This window comes from Hyperoodon ampullatus (genome assembly GCF_949752795.1).
Source record: "Hyperoodon ampullatus genome assembly, chromosome: 3".
NCBI lineage: Eukaryota > Metazoa > Chordata > Mammalia > Artiodactyla > Ziphiidae > Hyperoodon > Hyperoodon ampullatus.
In genome coordinates this window covers 4,473,462-4,492,852 of record NC_136916.1, presented here as the reverse complement: position 1 = coordinate 4,492,852, position 19,391 = coordinate 4,473,462, and the positions used below count along the sequence as shown (strand labels likewise).

The window sequence follows — 19,391 nt, the reverse complement described above, 5'->3', positions numbered from 1 at the left end:
TTAGTTTTTTAAGGAACCTCCGTACTGTTCTCCATAGTGGCTGTATCAATTTACATTCCCACCAACAGTGTAGTTTCCTTTTCTCCACGCCCTCTCCAGCATCTGTTATTTGTAGACTCTTTAATGATGGCCACTGTGACCAAGGTGGGGTGGCACCTCTTTGTTGTTTTGATTTATGCAGGTATTACTAACTGTACCTGTCTTTACATTTTTCTATAGGTTTGAGAAATTTCAAAATAGCTAGGGGCAAGAGGAAGACGTAGGGTGGGTGGGAGTGGGCAGGGTGCGAGGGAAAGTGAGGGGAAGAAGCTCTGGTGAGAGAGACGAGGACCCCAGGGTGAGGCTCAGAGGGTGCTCGGCCAGCACCTGCCCCACCGGCACACAGAGAACGGGCAGTGTCGCACTCTCAGAGGTTCCATAGCCGTGGTCGGCCTGCCTGCGCGCCTCTCCAGAGAGGTTTCTGGGCTGAAGAACCTGACAGAGCACAGCTAGAGGCAGAAGCTGATGTTTTCTACTGGCAACCTTATTAGGGTTTTGCATTTTTTTAAATGTTAAGAGTTTTCCAGTAGATAAAATAAAACCGCATGCCAACACAATATAAACAGGTTTTCCTCATCATCATCAAGTTGAAGAAGGCTAGAGGGATCATAGCCCCAGACAGCTGCTTCTCTTAATGTCATGTTGTGGCTTTTTCAGCGAATATGTGCAAACCCTTTCAAACCAGTGCTGCGACTAACAGCCGTTTCCCCCGGAGTAGAAGTAGTTAGCTCCTAGTTGCTGAGAATCAGCCATTCTCTCTCTGCCTCAGGCCACTTGTTTGCGGGAGAGCAGTCATTTGAGAAAATTAGGTTGTTTGGTTACCGAGAGACACTGCCCTTTGCCCTATCTAATTACCCTCTTTTGGAAGAAGAATTGCTTAGTGTCTGTTAGACAGCTCTGCATGCTAATGGTCTTTGGGGAGCTGTTTACAATATTCCCATAAAACAGGTCAAAACAGTTTTACTAGCCTTTTCCACAGTTGCTCTCGATCCAGTTAATACAGGAAGCGTCAGCATCCTGAAGATGTGATATGTCATACAAATATAATAAACTCTATTTTAATGATTAAAAAAAAAAAAGAAGATTGCATGTAGCCTGATTTTCAAACACAGTCGTTTCAGGACCACACACCAGTGTTTAATCTTTTTTATTCAAAGCAGAAGAACAACTCGGGATTCAAGGTTTGAAGGTATCTACACTTTCTTAGGAAGTGATGTCTCTGACTAACGTTTGGTTGTTTATGAAAACTACATGGAAAACAGACCAGCTACTGATATATCTGTACTTCCTGACTCTGCTAGATTTTATTTGTACTAAGTTCTCTCTACTGGCCCTCATTTACCCAAAGCTGCTTGTTATTCATTGATTCATTTATTCACCAACGTGTGGCATGTCTTTGCCAGGCACTGGGCCAGACAGAGAATAAAATAACCAGGTTCTTCCCAGTTTAAAGATAAATAAGTCCTAGGGATGTAATGTACAGCGTGGTGACTGTCATTAACAATACCGTCGTGTATATTTGAAAGCTGCTAACAGTAAGTCTTCAACATTCTCATCACGAAGAAAACAAAATCGTAACTTTATGTGGTGGTAGATGTTAACTAGACTTATTGTGGCGATCATTTCACGATATATACGTGCATCAAATCATTATGTTGTACCCCTAAAATGAATCCAATGTGACGTGTCGATTGTATCTCAATAAAATAACAAGGTGCCTAGGTTAAAATATTAAAGCATTTTATTAAATGTATTAGTGCTTTAAAGTCCACTCTTAGGAGTCTGGTAATAGAGGTGCTTTTGCAAAATGTGTTGGGTACATGGGGCGGGGCGGGGGAGGAATTCTATCATGGAAAATGGAGGACATGTCACAAAGGAGGTCTGGTTTGAGCTGGATGTTGAAAGGTGGGGAGAAATGTTCTAGGGGGAGAAACTGGGAAGGATGCGCCAGGCTGAGAAAGCTCATGTCAAGGCAGAAAAAAAGGGCAGAAAAATGACACGTTCCATCTGCTGTGACTGGTGGGAGGCCTTTGTAGGCCTCAACCCAAACCAGTCTATGGAGGAACAGCATCCCTGCCCCGTGCGCCCCCTGGAGCACACCTGTGGGTCATCTGGCGTTTCCCGCCAGGACCGCCTCTGTCCCAGAGGAGACGTTTCCACATCTTTCCAATACCTTCTTCACATCCATCGGTTCTGCATAAACTGTTCAGAACCTACTCCATCTCAACAAGCACCAAATAAGGGTTTTCTCTCTTAGCTCTCTCTTTACGTGTGGGGCATTTTAAAGGGCAAAATGGATATTAACAAAGGCCACATGCCTTCTTACTTACCTTCAAACTGATGTTAGGTTGACCGTGGATGTTTACATTTCTGTGGTTTGAAGAGTTGTAGGTTTCTGGGTCAAAAATGTGTTTTGTTTTAGATTTCATGTCAAAAATGATCTCTTGAGAAAGTTGTATAATTTAAAAAGCAGGCTCTAAATAGGAGTTGACCTTCTATCCATAATATATGACTATATATGTACATATATATGTATAAATGTGTACACATTTCCTTCTATGTATGACTTTTGGGATAATATATATAATCTAACATTATTATTAAGGTCATAAGTATTTCTGTTGTAAGTTAGCAGTGATCAATCGTAAAAAATCAAAGCAGTTCAAATCTGAATTAATTGATAAGCACACCTCTTTAGGAGTTCCTTTATTTTAATCTCCAAACATAACTCTTCCTGGGTATGTGTTTAGGAAATTATGTACACTTTCTTACTTTGAGGATAGTTATTTGTGCACCAGTTCTTTTGCCTGAAGAAGTCTAGTCCCCAGCGGGAAAGAGGAGGGAAAAAGTGTTGAGGGTCCCCAGACCTCCGCAGAGTGGTAGAGAGAAGGAAAGAAATGAACAGAGCTGGGAAGCGCTTTGAATTCTCTCTCAAACTTCTAGATCCCAATGGCTTCCCATTTTCCTTCCCAATTACTGAGACTAAAACCGGAAAGTTTCTAGAGCCCTGAGGCCAGGCCTCCCCAATCCCCTGTTACCCCCCCATCCTGTTTTTAAAGGGAAAGTTGCCTAGAATCCTTCGCTAAGGAAACAGTGGAACAGATTGGGGATGGTGGGAGCAGGGATTGCCAGAGACTGGGGGGCACACCCCGTGTTTTCTTTCTCACTGGCTACTCAACCCTGCAGCTCATTTCAGAAATGCTTGCGTTGACTGTGGAAGTTGACTGTGGAACAGATGAGCCTAAATAGCCTTATTATACCAATAATAACTGCAATAGCATAGAATCTCAAGGAAGTTCAGGAGTGATAATACTGGGTCATTGGTAGTAATTAAAAAAAAAAAAAAAACTAGCTCCTTTTGTTTGATAAATGTGACCTGTATTAGAAAAAATATGTCCTGTTGTACATGAGGACATCTACATGTTTACCAGGTGATTCCATTTCAGATATCTGCTATCATCATCCTTGTTTTATGTTGCAAATAAATCATAAAATACAAATATAATATTTATATGTTTATTCTCGTTGAGGCTCTGCTACGCAGTACCTCTGTGACCTGGTAAAGTTACTAGAACTCTCAAGTCCTCTGGGAAGAAGAACTGGTAGGGGAGGAAGGCATTCAGCTTGGTCACAAACACATCTATACTCTGAGGGAAGACAAAACATTCACTAAGTGATTGCAGCTTTAAGCCAGGTGTCGTATCAAAGGACCTGAGTGCAAAACTACCTGCTTAGCTAAGCAAATGAGGCTTCTCCCCCAGGTCCCCACCCACCACCTGTTCCAAGCAGTGTTTGTTCTAAGCCCCTTTGGTGTGGAAGTTCTGGGAGAACCATTTGTGATGCCTCCACATCTAAGAAAAAGTCATGCAGACATTCCATATTCCCTGGAGCTGGATTTTTTTTTAATTGTTGTTGTTTGCCTGTTTTTTACTTCCTTTGTCAAAGGCAGCTCAGGAGGCTAGTAATCAGGCCGAAGGCACGGCTGCTGAATAAATCAGCTACTAGGAGGGTTTTTAATCAACAATGTGATTTTTTTCCCCCAGAAATTGATTTTGAGCAAAGCATTTTACATCAAAGGGTCTTCATTCAGCAAAAATGTGATTTATGGGTGATATCTTAGTCTAGATTTGAATCCCCCCTTCTTTTTTTCCCCCCTGAAGCTGTATTTAGAATCCATCAATCACTTTTCACTGCCATTTTTTTCATTCTCTCCCTCAGGAGCTTAAAGATCCATTTTGTCCATTCAGTTTTCCCCATTTTACTCAGACATTGAAATACAAGCTTCCAGTTTTTTTTATCAACATGCTTTCTTCTTCAGGTGCTGTGTTACCATGGAAGATTGGCCTAGGTGATTTAGTGGAAAATTAGTTGGACCATAGAAATCCAGTTTGAAAATCAAATGTATTATTTTCCCCAAATGTAAGCACCTGGAGAATGATTTTTAACTGTGGCAACTTTACATAGGCCAGTGGTGATAATTTGACCAGGGCTTGGGTTTCCCTGCAAAGACCTGATAAAACCTACTTAATCTGGAGACTTGTTACTTTTCCACAGTCTATTCACAGCCAAGAGATTTTTAAAAACAACGGTTTTCTTCTGTTTAGTTCATTCAGAAGCCGCATCTTAAGTATACATGATAAATGGTGATTGGGCACCCAGATTAGCCTAAATAACCTTATTATACCAATAATAACTGCAATAGCATAGAATCTCAAGGAAATTCAGGAGTGATAATACTGGGTCATTGGTGGTAATTTTTTTTTAAAAAAACGAGCTCCTTTTGTTTGATAAATGTGACCTGTATTAGAAAAAATATGTCCTGTTGTGCATGAGGACATCTACATGTTTACCAGGTGATTCCACTTCAAATATCTGCTATCATCATCCTTGTTTTATGCTTCAAATAAATCATAAAATGCAAATGCAAACATAATATTTTTATGTTTATAATACTATAATTTATAAATGCAATTTATAAATTATATTTATTATATTGTATTAGAAATACAATATAATTGATAAATACAATCTAAATACTTATAAATTATACGATATATTAAATAAATAATAAAATATTCAATATTTTTAAAACCTGCTGAAAATATCTGTTATCATTCTTGTTTTTTGTTTATTTTCAGTGATGAATTATTTATTCAAACAAGACAAAAATGTTTCCACATTGTTTCCTTTTATACAGAAAGAGGAACATTTCAAATATATTAGCTTTTCTCTTTTTCAACAGGATTTATTTGTCTGGTCCCAGGAACTGCCTTTCATTTTAGGGTTCATGTTTTAGTAACACGTATGCACCCGTTACAACCAAAAGAGCACACCTGAATTTTGGATGGTCGTTCATTATTATGGTGACCATACCAACCTATGGTAAAAACCCTCTGGCTCTCCCCAGCATGTCCCTCTTTTCGAGCCAGCTCTGGCCTTCTTTGTACTAGCCTCTATCCCCAACTTCATTATTATCTCCCCTGGTCAGAAATTTGATGTCGCCACTATCTTTTTCATGAACTTTGATAACTCTGTGAACTATTGGAATGTCTCGTCTTTCGACTTTAAAAACAACGATTTCAGCAGCCCAAATGGGGTGTTCCAGGGAATTTGTTAGGAACAGAAGGTGACCCCTGTGAAAGGCTGGCCCATGCTGTCACTGGGCACCACCACGATGGGACTCCCGCTGCCAGTGAGGGCGATCAGGCCTTTCCAGATCATGAGCGCAGAAGACACAATCATGGCGAAGTTTAAGACCTGGTAATAGAGCTGGCGCTTGTTCATCTTCCTCGGGTCCCCAGAGATGTTCAAGCCGGACATGGGGAGATGTGACCCCATGGTGCCCATGCGCACCATGCCGGCCTCTCTGGGGGCCGAGGCGGCCCGCGGGCTCCGGGTGTCACACACAGCTGCGGAGCACCGGCTAGACCCCCACCCAACGGCCTTCATCATTCTTGTTTTCTGATTAAATGCAGCTAGTTTTCTCTGAATATAAAATTAATATAGGCTCACTTAAAAATAATTCAGAAAAGAAAGATTACCCGTGATTCCACGACCCAGATCTATTTACATTTTAAAATAACATGGGAGAATTCGTGATAAAAGATATGGTGACAGTATTGCCCTCTGAATAAAGTCTTCTGATTGAGTTCAACTTCAGTTTGGAGGACTTTACTCAGTCGATTTTAGACTTTTGACCAAATGCTTGTATTTTATAAGGTGGATATTTTATACAAGGTAGTGCAGACTGACTCCTTTATTAGAAAATTTTACTTCTTGGATCACAGCATTTGTTTCCTTGGTCTTCATTTGTACTTATGGACCCGTTCTTCCCCTTTGTTCACATCTCCCCTCCAGTTTCCCTGTGTTAATCTTCGGAAAGATCCTTCTTTCTGGAAGGGACATCAGTTAGAATCCTCTGTGGCAGGAGCCTGCACACAGGACCCAGGCTGGCTTAAGCAAAAAGGAGGTGTGGGGCTCATTGAACTTTCAGGCCCAGGCGTCAGTGACTGGAATGGCACCTCTGTCCTTGGGCGCCTGGTTTCTCTCCATCTCTCGCCTCAGCTCTCCCCCATGTGTGCTTCATCCTCAGCTCTAGGTGGTGACAAGATGGTGCCCAACAGCATCAGGCTTCCATCCTTCCAAGTTCATGTTCCATTGCCCCTCATTGAGTGTGACTTGAGTGATTGTGCAGCCGTGGATGGAGAGCTCAGGCTGTGGTCTCTGATCCACTGATGGGCCAGACCCAAGCCGCATGCTCAGTCGGGAGGATAAGGAGGGAGGGAGAAAAGTCAACTCCATATAAGACACGTGGACTAGGAGGGAGAAAGGTGGCGACTTCCAGGGGAATATCCAAGAGCTGTTACCAGGGGAAGGGTAAACGGGTTTAGGATGGTGGCGAAAAGAGCTGAGGTCCACTTCAGAGGATGAACGAAGCCTTTAGACCTGTGAGCTCTCAGGTTCCTAGGGGGGGCTCAGGAAAACACCATACCCCAGGTGTAGGTGCAAGAAGAAATCATTGGAACCCCTCAAGCCTTCTTCCAACCATACTATGCTCTCTCCCATCTAGAAGCAAGTGGATTCCTAGTGGGAATGAGTGAGTCTGAGAAAAGGTATCTTCCTGGAAATTTGTATGTACATTTATGTGTCTAGAAATATGTGTTCGTGAACATGTGTGCTGCCCCTATAATTTTGAAAGTATCAAATCTTAGTCTTTGTTATAAAACCACTCCAGTTACCAGTGTAAAATTAGAATGTTTCAGTGGTATATGTGTGTGTTATATGTGTTGGTGTACGTGTGTTGAAAAAGCCCATGTGGGGACCAGAGGACTGGCTAAATCTAATTATTATGGTCTTAATAAAATTTGAGTGGCGCTAATGCGCTCAAGGCAGAGGAGAGAGTTTGGCTGGTTTTAGAAACCAAGAAGTTGTGTTCTTGATTTTTTTTTTTTTTTTTAGCGTGAATATAGTATTGTCAGGTTTTACCACAAGACTAGACACCTTAAGGGAATTTAATGAGATGTTTGAGAATCTTACTAATTGGGGCAAATTAAGATATTAAGATTGAGATTGTATTTTTTTTAAGGAGTAATCATAACTTTTGCTTGGGATCTTAATTCAGTGGAAAGGAAGGTTTCATTTGCCAATTTGTGAGGTGTTCAACACTGTGTGTGTTACCATTGGCTTTGTCATTAAAAGTACCCGCGGCACCCATCCAGAGAAAACTGTTGTTCTTGTTCTCAGATCTCTGTAGTAAGGATTTTTTGGTTGTGAATGTCAGAATCCCATCTGAAACTCACATAAGCAAAAGGGAATTTGTTTCCACTCATAACTCTCAAAGGCCTGGATGTTATTAAAAATGATAAGATGCTGGTAGGACTGTGTCTCCTGCCTAGGTGTTGGAGTCTCTCCTACCACAGACCAGATTTCACCGTGGAGGCCGGAACATGACAATTGGAAGCCCCAGGCTCCCTTCCTGCCATCTTTGATAACGAATAAAAGGCTGTTGCTTGCTGTTCCCCTTTTCTAACTCCATTTCAAAGAACCACCGAGAAGGACTCTTAATTGACCTGCTTTAGTTCAGGTACCGCCTTTTGGACCAGTCTCTGTGGACAAGGATGAAGGAGTATGGTGGACCAGTTTGGCTAAAATGTGTGTGTCAAGGGTGGGCAGATGGCGTGGTTAGAGTGGGGGAAGGACAGACCAGGGAAGGAGGGTGTGGGTTGCCATCAGAAGGAGTCAGAAAGGAGTGGGGGGCAAGCCAGTCATCAGTGGAAAGAGTTGCCTTCTGTTACCCACGGTGCTCGTATGAGTGCCTCTTCAGAAAGCACACATCTCAGAGACACGGGTCCTTTATCACACTCTCTGTCTTCCCCATGAAGTAACGGAGCCTCACTGGAGGCACAGATCCAGAAGAAGGATCGAGCAAGGTGAAAGGTTAAAAGATCTACTCTCTCGTGGAATTACCTAACCAACATCTTTTAAGGTGTGAAAAGCTAGCCCTTGCACCTGAGTGGTTGATCGAAAATGCTTTTATCTTGGATTTCACTCTTCCCCTTAGGTTCCATTCACATTGGGCTTTCTAGTTTCCCAGGCATGTTTTCATACACCATTTCTTTCCAACTATACAGTCTCTTCTGAAGGTATGGAAATAGAAGTTCAGAGAAATTTGGCCCAAGGTCCCAGAGCTAGGAAAGGGAAGAGGCAGGGTTTAACTCCGGTGCTCACCACACCACACCAGGCTCTCTTGGTTGTTAGGTTCTGTTTTCATCTTAGTGTCACAAGTATTCACTGCTAAAAGCCTACATCTATTTTACTTTACCTTCAACGTGTGTCTTAATCAACAAGTGTCAAGACGAGCGTGTTTATTTGTCATTTAGTGGCAGGTTCACCTAGCCATTTCGAGCACAGACTCTGGAGTCGGACTGCCCGAATTCAAGTCCAAACTCTCTAGTTCTCTGACTTCAGGCAAGTAACTTAACCTTTGTGAGTTTCAGTCTCTCTTCAAATGGGAAAAATGATAAGACCTATCTTATAAAGCTGTTTCGAGAAATGGAAAAGCTGATGGAGATGAAGGAAAGATAATTCATCAAATACTCTGATTTACATTAGCACCCTCCCTCGCTGGTACAGGGGGAATGTATGAATATTGGCTTGAAAGGTGCTAATAACAGATTCAGGTCAGCGGCTTATTTTAGGTCAGTGTACATATCTTTACAGGATACCAACAGGTGAAAGATGTATTTGTGATGGAAGGAGTCTGGAACATGTTAAGAAAGGTTTCTTAAGAGCTGTAGGCCATAGGAACTTTAGGTTTGATTTTGACTTTCGGACGTGGGTTAGGAGTCCTTAAAAAAGCAAGTTGTGGTTTAGTGTTTTCTGCCTTTGAATTTGGAGGTAGGTGATGAGTCACTGAGGTTTCTGAATATGGGGAGACATGCTTCCAACTGTCGAACATGTTCTCCATGACATGTTTTCTTACACGAAAAGCAAGGACATGGTATGTCTTGTGGATGTTCAGATGTTTGTATCCCCCAGTCAGGCTGTGTCTTGTTACATTTTTGTAGGATTTTAAAATGCTTAGCAATTCACTGAGACTTTCAAATGTTTGGATTTTACATTTCCATCAAGTGACACAAACATCCTTGCAAATTAGTAAGCTCAGGGTAGTTTTCCAGCAGAAAGTGAAGCTGCTGAGTCTGGAATGGCCTCTATGAAATGAGTAAATTTGTACTAAATTTGATTAGTACAAATTTAGTAATAGAAAGTTATAGAAAGTGAAAAAGAGACTATTCTATAATAGCTACTGAATGGAGACTCTGTTCTGTAATAGTTACCTTCTAAATGCTTTGAAAAGGTGCCTTGTCTTTGTTTAATTTGGCCATTATTTGAGAGAATAAAAATTTAGCACCTTTGAAAGTGGGGCTTTGAGACACTTTTATTTCTGACTTCAGATTTGCTTTATTGTTTTCCTTGATTCAGGCACCACAGTGAGTATGTAAGCCAGATGGCTGTTCTTTCTAACATTCATCCAGATTTCAATAGAATTTAGATTCGTTGAGCACAGCCTTTAGATTGTTTTTCCCTTGGACTAATACAAATGTTTAAAAAAACAAATTCATCTTAGAGAATTGAGACTTTTCACTTTGATTTCAAGACTTAAAAAACAAATTTAGGAACACAAATCAAAATGAAGAGTGTTAGAGCATCAGTGTCATACAATTATTTATAAATAAAATATTAATACATGATATATCAATAAAATAACCTTTAAACATGCTCTATTAACCATCTTCATCTGGAGATTGATACATACGCAGCAACATGGATGGACCTAGAGATGATCGTACTAGGTGAAGTTAGCCAGACAGAGACAAATATCATACGATATCACTCATATGTGGAATCTAAAAAAAAATGGTACAAATGAACTTATTTACAAAAACAGAAGTAGACTCACTGACATAGAAAACAAACTTACGGTTACCAAAGGGGAAGGTGGGGAGGGATCCATTAGGAGGTTGGGATTAACATACACGCTATTATGTATAAAATAGATCATAAGGACCTACTGTATAGCACGGGGAACTCTACTCAATATCTTGTAATAATGTATAAAGGAAGAGATTGTAAACAAAAAAATATGTACATGTATCACTGAATTACTTTGCTATACACCTGAAACTAACACAACATTGTAAATCAGCTATATGTTGATAAAAATTTAAAAAAAATTTTTTTGTCTGGCTGATGAGCATTTACCTCCCAATAGGGTCTTGTTTTTAAATCCTTTTAAATAAATCTACAGAATCTTTGGGTTTTCCACAACTCTTAATATTACACACAATGTAATTATGTAGATCAGTGTCAGCCTTTGCATCGTGCTGCCTGCAATACGTGTTTAAGAAGCCAGTCGCTGCTGTCCGTTTCCACGTTGGTGCCAGTATGGTCATGAGGGGTCTCCTTTGACTGAAGGCCCCAGTGAAGTAGGCAGAGAGTTGAACAGAAGGATCTGTCCCCTCGAACAAATCCCTGGTCACCTTACCCTCTACCGGCTGACTTTGTTGCATATTAAATGAGCAAGGTGATGCAAGTCAAAGGATTGGGTCAGAATAAAGCTATTATGTATGAAGAAAAAATGAGAATGATTGAAATGTGAAATCAACATTCAGTACCAAAAGTTTTAGGAGGAGCGTTCATTTTGTTCAAGTTAAGGTTCCTATTTGCTAAGTCTTTGGAAATCTCTCTCTCTCTCTACACACACACACACACACACACACACACACACACACACACGTCCATACATATGCAGAGCCACTGCCAGGGGACTGGGGGCTCCAGTCTTCTTGTTTTTTAAATTCAAAACATGTCCCCCACCCGCCAATTCTTGTGGTGTCCAGTAGAAAGCAAGCACGGTGTGTGCTTTTCCAGTAGCAACTTAGGGTGGGGAGCGAGTTCTCGCTGTTGTACTTGCAGCAGACACTTTCAGAGCATTGAGATTGGATTGAATTCTGAATTCAGCACATTAGAGATGGGGGCACGTTTTTTGTCTTCATCAGACTCATTCCTCATATGCCAAGGAAAATTGTGGACTTCAATTCATGACCACGTAATGTTTCCTTGTATTATTACATGAGTGTCTGCATATTTGGCTTTGTACAAGCAGGGTAAGGAAAGGGAAAGCCTCAGTGATTGTGAGGGGGATTGACAAGGACCTACCACCCAACACCCAACAGAGGACACTGCCTGATTGGGTCTCTGATCCCAGGAAGCTTAGAGTTTTCCATAGGAGCTAAACTATGCACAGAGTGTGCTTAATAGAAGAGACTGGAAGTGCCTTAAACAGGGAAACAGAGAATGTGCCTCAGGACTTGAGTGTTGGAAGATGGTGTTCTTTTTTTTTTTTGAAGATTGTGATTCCAGGGAATCACAAAAGGAGTGCAGGAGAAATTAGATGTGATCCTCCAACAGTGGGAAGGAAAAGCATTCTAGGCATAGGGACCAGGGGGACACAGATGTGGCAGGAGGAGAAGCATGATTTCCGTAGAAGAAGAGTGAGGAATCTTTTTACCTGGTGTTCAGGGAACACTAAGAATTCGTGGCAGGCAAGTGTAGAAAGGTGGGTTGAAGGAAATGGTGGGCAGATAGAATGCCAGATGAAAGAATTAGAATTTAGAGGCTGGAGACAGGTGGTCTGGAAGTACCTTCTCCGTTTGCGGGGGGCTGCGATAGAGGGGTTCCAGTAGGAGCAGCCTTAAATCAGAGAAGCCTGGGCACGCTTCAGCTTAACAGGTGAGGGATGTGGGGAAATCTGTCCATTTCAGCCCAGAGTTTCAGGGGACAGAGAGAAAGTGAGGGGAAAATAGGGAGCGGCTGAGTGGCGATCTTGGTTAGGAGTAGAGAATGCCAGAACTTGATAAAAATGCCAGTGAGAAAGGGGATAGAGGTGGGTGGGGGAGATGCCCTCTGTTTCAGGCAGTGACTGGGGATAACCGTTCCACTCACATTGCAGTCTCCCTGTACCTGGGATTTAGGTTGTAAAGACATTTGGTGAAGAGAAAAATACAGAAGCAGAAGTACCCTTTAGAGTCCTACAAATCCCCTGTAAGATACAGAATGTATATATAGCACTGAATTCATCCGGTATACAGAAAGTAGCTGGCTTCTATTTAGGAGTCACATTGTGTGTATTTTGAAGCTAAACTCCCATCTAACAGGGCAAGGCGACCATCCTGGGAGGACAGAAGCTATGAGAGTGATGGCAGGATGGGGTACCTCACGCCCCGTCTCAGATTCCCAGGGGGACACATACTCATCATCATCCTCCCTCTCCTTTGTTTAGTGGTGGTTGTTGAGGACGCAGAGTTGAATTTGGAGATCGTGGAGAGGATGTGACTTTGCTGTATTTGCTCTCTCTTTCAGTAGTCAGTCTGTAGGGATTGAGAGCTTGATCTTTGTCATAAAGCCAGGGCACACGATTCTTTGTGTGTATGTGTGATACTTGCTGTCAGTGGTCTTCATAGTCATTTTTAAACCATTTCACAGGTACTTTAAGCATTAAGCATACCTTATGAGTCTTTGTTAGAGCTTAAGTAGTAATGAAACGTCTCAGATCCATTCTCGTTCAGGAAACATTCATTGAATATCTTTTGGGTACATGCCTATCATCATTTAAATATACGCCAGACCCTGAAAGTCACAGGAATTCATCAGACAGGGGTCACGTCCTCAAGGATCCGCTTGGCCAACAGAATCTCTTCTTTTTCGATTCATGTGACTCTTATTTATTTCATCAGGGTAAGATAAGCTCACACACACACACACACACACACACACACACAAAGATTGTGATGGGGGTGGAGGAGTCTTTCCCCTTTTTCTTGTTTCATTTAGCATGGATGATAGAAGCATCTTTGGCTGAAGGTGAGAAGATTGGGGGTGAGGGTGCGTAGATCCTTTCTATGGAAGGGCTAGCAGAAATTCAGGTGAGAAATCTGAATCAGCCTTTCTGCTTGTAGTGCATTCTGTTTCTGAAGTTGGTGAGGACTAGCCTTGGTGTTGCCATGGGGATAGGGACTTAGAAGGAGCCACCATTAGCAAGTCTATTTGAAACTCTGAGAACCTTTGAGCCAAAGGGAAGTGGCCGGTGATGGATCCCAGGGGGGCTCCTTGGGTGTTTCAACTACCAAACCCTGCAGGGAAGGGCCCGAGGGAGTGACCAAAATACAGAGCAGCATGGAGCTCTTCACTCCACCTTTTTAAAGGGAGAGACAGAGACCTTCTGGCATCTATGTGCTCTAGCAGAGACGTGCACGTAAACAAATGATCATTTTCTAGGCTTTGCTTTCGAATGGGTTTCTACCAATGGAATAACTACCAACATTTCCATTGCAATGTAATTACCAGGAAATAAATGTCCGGGACTTTAATTTTCTTACCTCCTTTTAGCAGAATGTCAGAAAACAAGATGATCTTACTGTGAGGTCTGGAGTGAGAAAGCTCAAAAAAAGCCAGGACAGTAGCCCTTGCTACCTTGTAAATTGTTGTAGGAAATGGCTCGTTCTCCGACAACCATTAAGAAGGGTCCTCCGTGCCCCTGGGTCAAAGGGGTGGGGGTGCGTGGTGGTGGTCGGATCAGCTCATCTGCGGAGAACTGGGCGTCGCCGGTCTTTCTTCCCGCGGCCTTTGCCCCCGGCACCCCTCCTTTCCATTTAGTCTCTAACACACCTGCTCGCTCTTGTTGAATGAAACTTTGGTGTTTGGGGTCATACATGCTCTTTTGTGATCTAGAACGTGCCCTAATCAGCCATGCCTATTTATCTCGTTTCCTTCCATTTTTTGACATCTTTGGACAAAGTGAAGCTCACATCAGTAGGTTTTTCAAGACAGAACTCAAGAATTTCTTCTGAGTACTTGAGTTGAGGCATTTGTGTTTGAGTTTGGGGCTCACATGTTTGCCTGATGCCTTCTTGGATACTGGTTATTTTCTTGCTCTTATTAATGAACATATGCACACATATGTTTAAAAGGTACTTTAACAGCAAAGAAGGACTTTAAAGCTCTTGGCATTCAGACAAGTCATCCAAACTGCATTTCCCCTCCAGGAGTCTCACTTGGGGATTTTACTTTTCTCTGACTTGCATTAACTTCATAAAAAACCCCTTTAGCTCATCGTTGGCAAAGATGATGCTCTCCATGGTATACTCCTTGGGTACAGATGCGGCTCTAAGAGAAGACGCGTCCTGAAGGTCCCATCTTTATGCTTGTATGCACAAGTTGGCATGACTACGGGGTCCGCTTCCTCTGCTGGCTGGAACCCGGGCTATTTATAGTGTCTTTTCTTGGCTTCTGAGTTAGCGTATCAGCGTGTATTTATGCAAGGGAGAGCTCCGAGGCCATATAAGACTGTAGTTTAGAAACCTAGTAGCCTCATTTGCCTTCTTCATATTCTGGATGCAGAAGAGTGATATATTTTGCCAACACAGAAATGGAACGGGAATGGAGTGACAAGACACATTACGCCAGCTTTGCTGAAATCACAGGTGACGTAAGCATGGCACGAGGCAGAGTCTACACAGGGAGAAGAATTGTCCAAGGATGAGTGACAGGGGAGTTGTCCCAGATAACAGGGCTGCTGTCAGTGGCCCTGGATGAAATCTTTCGTTCCTTCTGCAGGTGGACAACACCTCAAATTCCTGCTCATTCCCAGAGGCATGGATGTTTTCACTGAGGCCAGTGATTTCCCATAATGATGCCAGGGCAGGGAGGGTGATGTCATGGAAAGAACACGGGCCAGATAAGACTGGCCTTTCATCTTGGGCCCTGCAGTCACGAATCTGGTGACACTGTAAAGGTCAGTCTCCCCGATCTCCAGTTTTGTCATCTGCAGAATGGGAAATCTACATCCTCCCCTCACAGGGCAGTTATGAGGGGCAAGGATAATATAAACCATAAGCAAAGTCTGGCACAGAGCAGGTGCTAGTCAAATCCTGAAAACTCCCGAGAAATAAAAGTAGATGGAGGGCTTCCCCGGTGGCCCAGTGGTTGAGAGTCCGCCTGCCAATGCAGGGGACACGGGTTCGTGCCCCGGTCTGGGAGGATCCCACATGCCGCGGAGCGGCTGGGCCCGTGAGCCATGGCCGCTGAGCCTGCGCGTCCAGAGCCTGTGCTCCGCAACGGGAGAGGCCACAACAGTGAGAGGCCCGCGTACAGCAAAAAACAAAAAAACAAACAAACAAACAAAAAAAGTAGATGCAGCATAGGCAACCTTTTCTTCAAGGATCCACATTAAGGTTTTTAGCCAAGTTGGAAAAAAAGAGACCAAATGTATCTTTGGGATCCATTTCCCTTCTGCCTCTGTACCTGGCCTCCAAGGGTCATCTTGTCCTTTAAATTCTCCATCTGAGTAAGCACCTAGATTGGGAGGACCTCGCCTCAGTCTCCTCCCAGCTCCCATAAATCTTCCCTCCAGGTAAAAGCGAAGCTGAGACTTCAAGAGATTCTCACAGTTGGTTAACAGAATCTTAACAGTGAATAGATGTAAGCCCATAGCTTTGGTTAAACCTCTTTCCCTTTGTGGCATTTGGTACCTTTGCTGACAGTATTCGGCTAAGTTTTAGCCTTTAGAGAAAATAACCTACCAGGATTTGCCATTTGCCATTCTCTTATAGGGCCAGGAGTCAGAGTTTTGAAATTTGAGGTTAACTTAAACAGAAGCCAAATGAATCCTAAGAAGGCCTAGTGGCCCCTGTGGGCATTTTATAGCACACTGCGTGCCTTTGTTGTACAGGCTGATTTGATTTGATTTTTTCCCTTTTTTTTTTTATTGAAGTGTAGTTGATTTACAATGTTGTGTCAGTTTCAGGTATCCAGCAAAGTGATTCAGAGATATTCTTTTTCAGATTCTTTCCCATTATAGCTTATTACAAGATACTGAATATACTTCCCTCTGCTATACATCCTTGTTGTTTATGTATTTTATATGTAGTAGTGTGTTATCTGTTAATCCCAAATCCCCAACTTATCCCTCCCCCCGCTTTACTCTTTGGTAACCATAAGTTTTTCTATGTCTGTGAGTCTGTTTCTGTTTCATAGATAATTTCATTTGTGTCATAGTTTAGATTCCACATATGAGTGATATCATATATTTGTCTTTCTCTGTCTGACTTAACTTCACTTAGTATGATAATCTCCAGGTCCATCCATGTTGCTGCACATGGCATTATTTCATTCTTTTTTTTTTTTTACGGCTGAGTACCATTCCACTGTATACATGTACCACATCTTCTTTATCCATTCCTCTGTCGATGGACATTTAGGTTGTTTCCATGTCTTGGCTATTGTGAATAGTGCTGCTATGAACACAGGGGTGCATGTATCTTTTTGAATTACAATTTTCACCTTTTCTGGATATATGCCCAGTAGTGGGATTGCTGGGTCGTATGGTAGCTCTATTTTTAGTTTTTTAAGGAACCTCCATACTGTTCTCCATAGTGGCTGCACCAATTTACAGGCTGATTTTAGTATCAAAGAGTAGGTCTGCGGGGGAGTGACAGTGGTATAAAGCTAGTAGGGGTCCACTGGGTGACTGGGGGAGCAGCGTCCCCTGAGTAGACCATGGGCTGCCCTCCCTCTGGCCCACTTGTGTCTGGAGTGCTTGTTTACCATTTTTGAACGTTAGTAGAAGAGGTACCTAAGCTTGATAAAATTTTTTTTTTTTTTTGTGGTACGTGGGCCTCTCACTGTCGTGGCCTCTCCCGTTGCGGAGCACAGGCTCCGGACGCGCAGGCTCAGCGGCCACGGCTCACGGGCCCAGCCACTCCGCGGCATGTGGGATCTTCCCGGACCGGGGCACGAACCCGTGTCCCCTGCATCGGCAGGCAGACTCTCAACCACTGCGCCACCAGGGAAGCCCTAAGCTTGATAAAATCTTATAGAAACATAACGTAAACTTTCCAAGCATTCAGTCATAATTTGCTATATTGCTTTTTTTCTAAGCATACATGTCACACATCCTCATAATAGAGAATGTGAGAAAAGTCGAAAAAAGTTTCAAGAGGAAAATAAAAATCACTCAGAATTCCCTCCACCTAAAGGTATAACCATTACTAATATCTTGGGATCTTTCTGCCCAAATCCTTTTACCTCTCCCTCACATACCTTCACATATATGTGATTGTGACACACGTGTGTAGCAGTTGGGGAAACAGTGTACAAACACAACTGTCGTTAGCCTTTTATATTTTTCACTAATAAGAGACAGAAGAGCAAGGTGGTTGAGAGTCTGTGCACCTGGACAGACTTATGTTTGAATCCAGCAAAGTATTATCTGATGGTGGGGGGACCTTTTGGCTCTCCCTTCTCTCCTCTGTAAAGTGCAGATTCCAGCATCTCCCCACACACCACGGAGTTGTGAGGGGATTAGTGAGACATTCTATTCAGTTGCCTTAGGCTCATCTTGGCTGTGACAGTTTCTCAGACTTAACTTTGTTTTTGATGAGTTTGACAGTTCTGAGGAGTACCACTCACGTATTTTGTGGAATGTGCCTCGAGTGGGATTTTTTTAAATGGAGATTTCATTCACATGCCATTAAGAGTCACCCTTTTCAAGTGTACAGCCAACTAAATTTAAGAGAGTCCTTGGGTAGCTTGATTTTGTTCAACTTAAAATGTATTAACCAAATCATGTTACTTAAATTGTATACAGAGTACTTCCACGTAGGAAACGTGTGATCCGAATTCCAGTTGTATGGTGAGCTCAGCTGCTTCGGGTGAGCGTTGATTCGAGCACAGTTATAATGCATTTTGGCAAAAGGGACCCAGAAGGTCATCTTGGGTTTGCTGTTACCCTGGAAATGTTGAAAGGAATGAATTTGTTCTGGCATCTTCGACTGTTTTGGACACAGTTTCTAGCAGGGTACTTGTTTTTATATACTAACTGAAATAGTACTGATGTCAGAGTAGCTTGCATTTGGAATACAGAAAGGAAAATGGAAATACATCTTTTACCTTGACGAAAGGCTGGCAACAGATGGGCAGTGATGATCAGAAAGTAGAAATCAGGGTGTGTGAGTGGGACTCCCATTTGTGCACATTCATTCATTCAACAAATCTTTATTCAGTGCCTACCACATGCCAGATACTGTTCTTGGTGCTTGGGATGCAGCAAAGAGCAAAGCAGATAAAACCAGCTTCTCATGGTGCTGAAGTAGTGGTGGTGTAGACAGACAGTAAAGAGATCAGTGTGTGTCAGGGGTAGTAAGTGGTTTGCAAAAGCATAAAATGGGGTCAGGTGATACAGAATCGTTCATGAGATGTGTTCCAGAAAGACCTCTCTGAGTTGACATCTCAGCAGAGACACACACATATTTGGTTGAACGTATGTCTACAACATGGAAGTTCTCTTGTGAATGAAGTTCATTCAATCAAAATCAGTCCCAAAAAATGCAGTAGTTTGTATACAGCTGTCCCTGTGCACTGCTCTGGGGACTTAGTGGTCAGCAGGATACACCGTCCTGGCTTCCAAGGAACTGCCTGCCTTGAGTGGGAACAGGGTGTTAATTAATTAACAATAAGTCCTTTAGTGACAAACTGTGAGAAGGGCTGGGAAGGGAGGGCGCAGATTGCTGTGAGGCGTAAGAGGGGAGGAGAGGAAGCCAGTCTAATTGGATGGTCAGGGAAGGCTTCCTTGAGGAAGGGACACAAACTGAGAGGCAGCAGAAGAGGTGGGATGAACAGAAGTGAAGGGGGCTTGGGAGGAAGGCCAAGGATCCTGGGTACCGGGAACCAGGGGGAATTATGAGAGAGATCTGCAGCGACAGCAGCACCTAGAGCATCAGCTACATACAAGTAAG

At 42.7% G+C, this 19,391-nt stretch overlaps 1 protein-coding gene and 1 pseudogene across 5 annotated transcripts in view; one reads left to right on the top strand and one right to left on the bottom strand.

The window, feature by feature from the left end:
* Positions 1–19,391, top strand: part of CACNB2 (calcium voltage-gated channel auxiliary subunit beta 2) — a gene marked incomplete at both ends in the record, with an annotated part of 349,474 nt that overhangs the window by 25,048 nt on the left and 305,035 nt on the right. The window lies entirely within an intron of this gene.
* LOC307050816 (signal peptidase complex catalytic subunit SEC11C-like) lies at positions 5,318–5,895 on the bottom strand (annotated as a pseudogene). The gene has a single exon. The product of its transcript is annotated as a signal peptidase complex catalytic subunit SEC11C-like (transcript).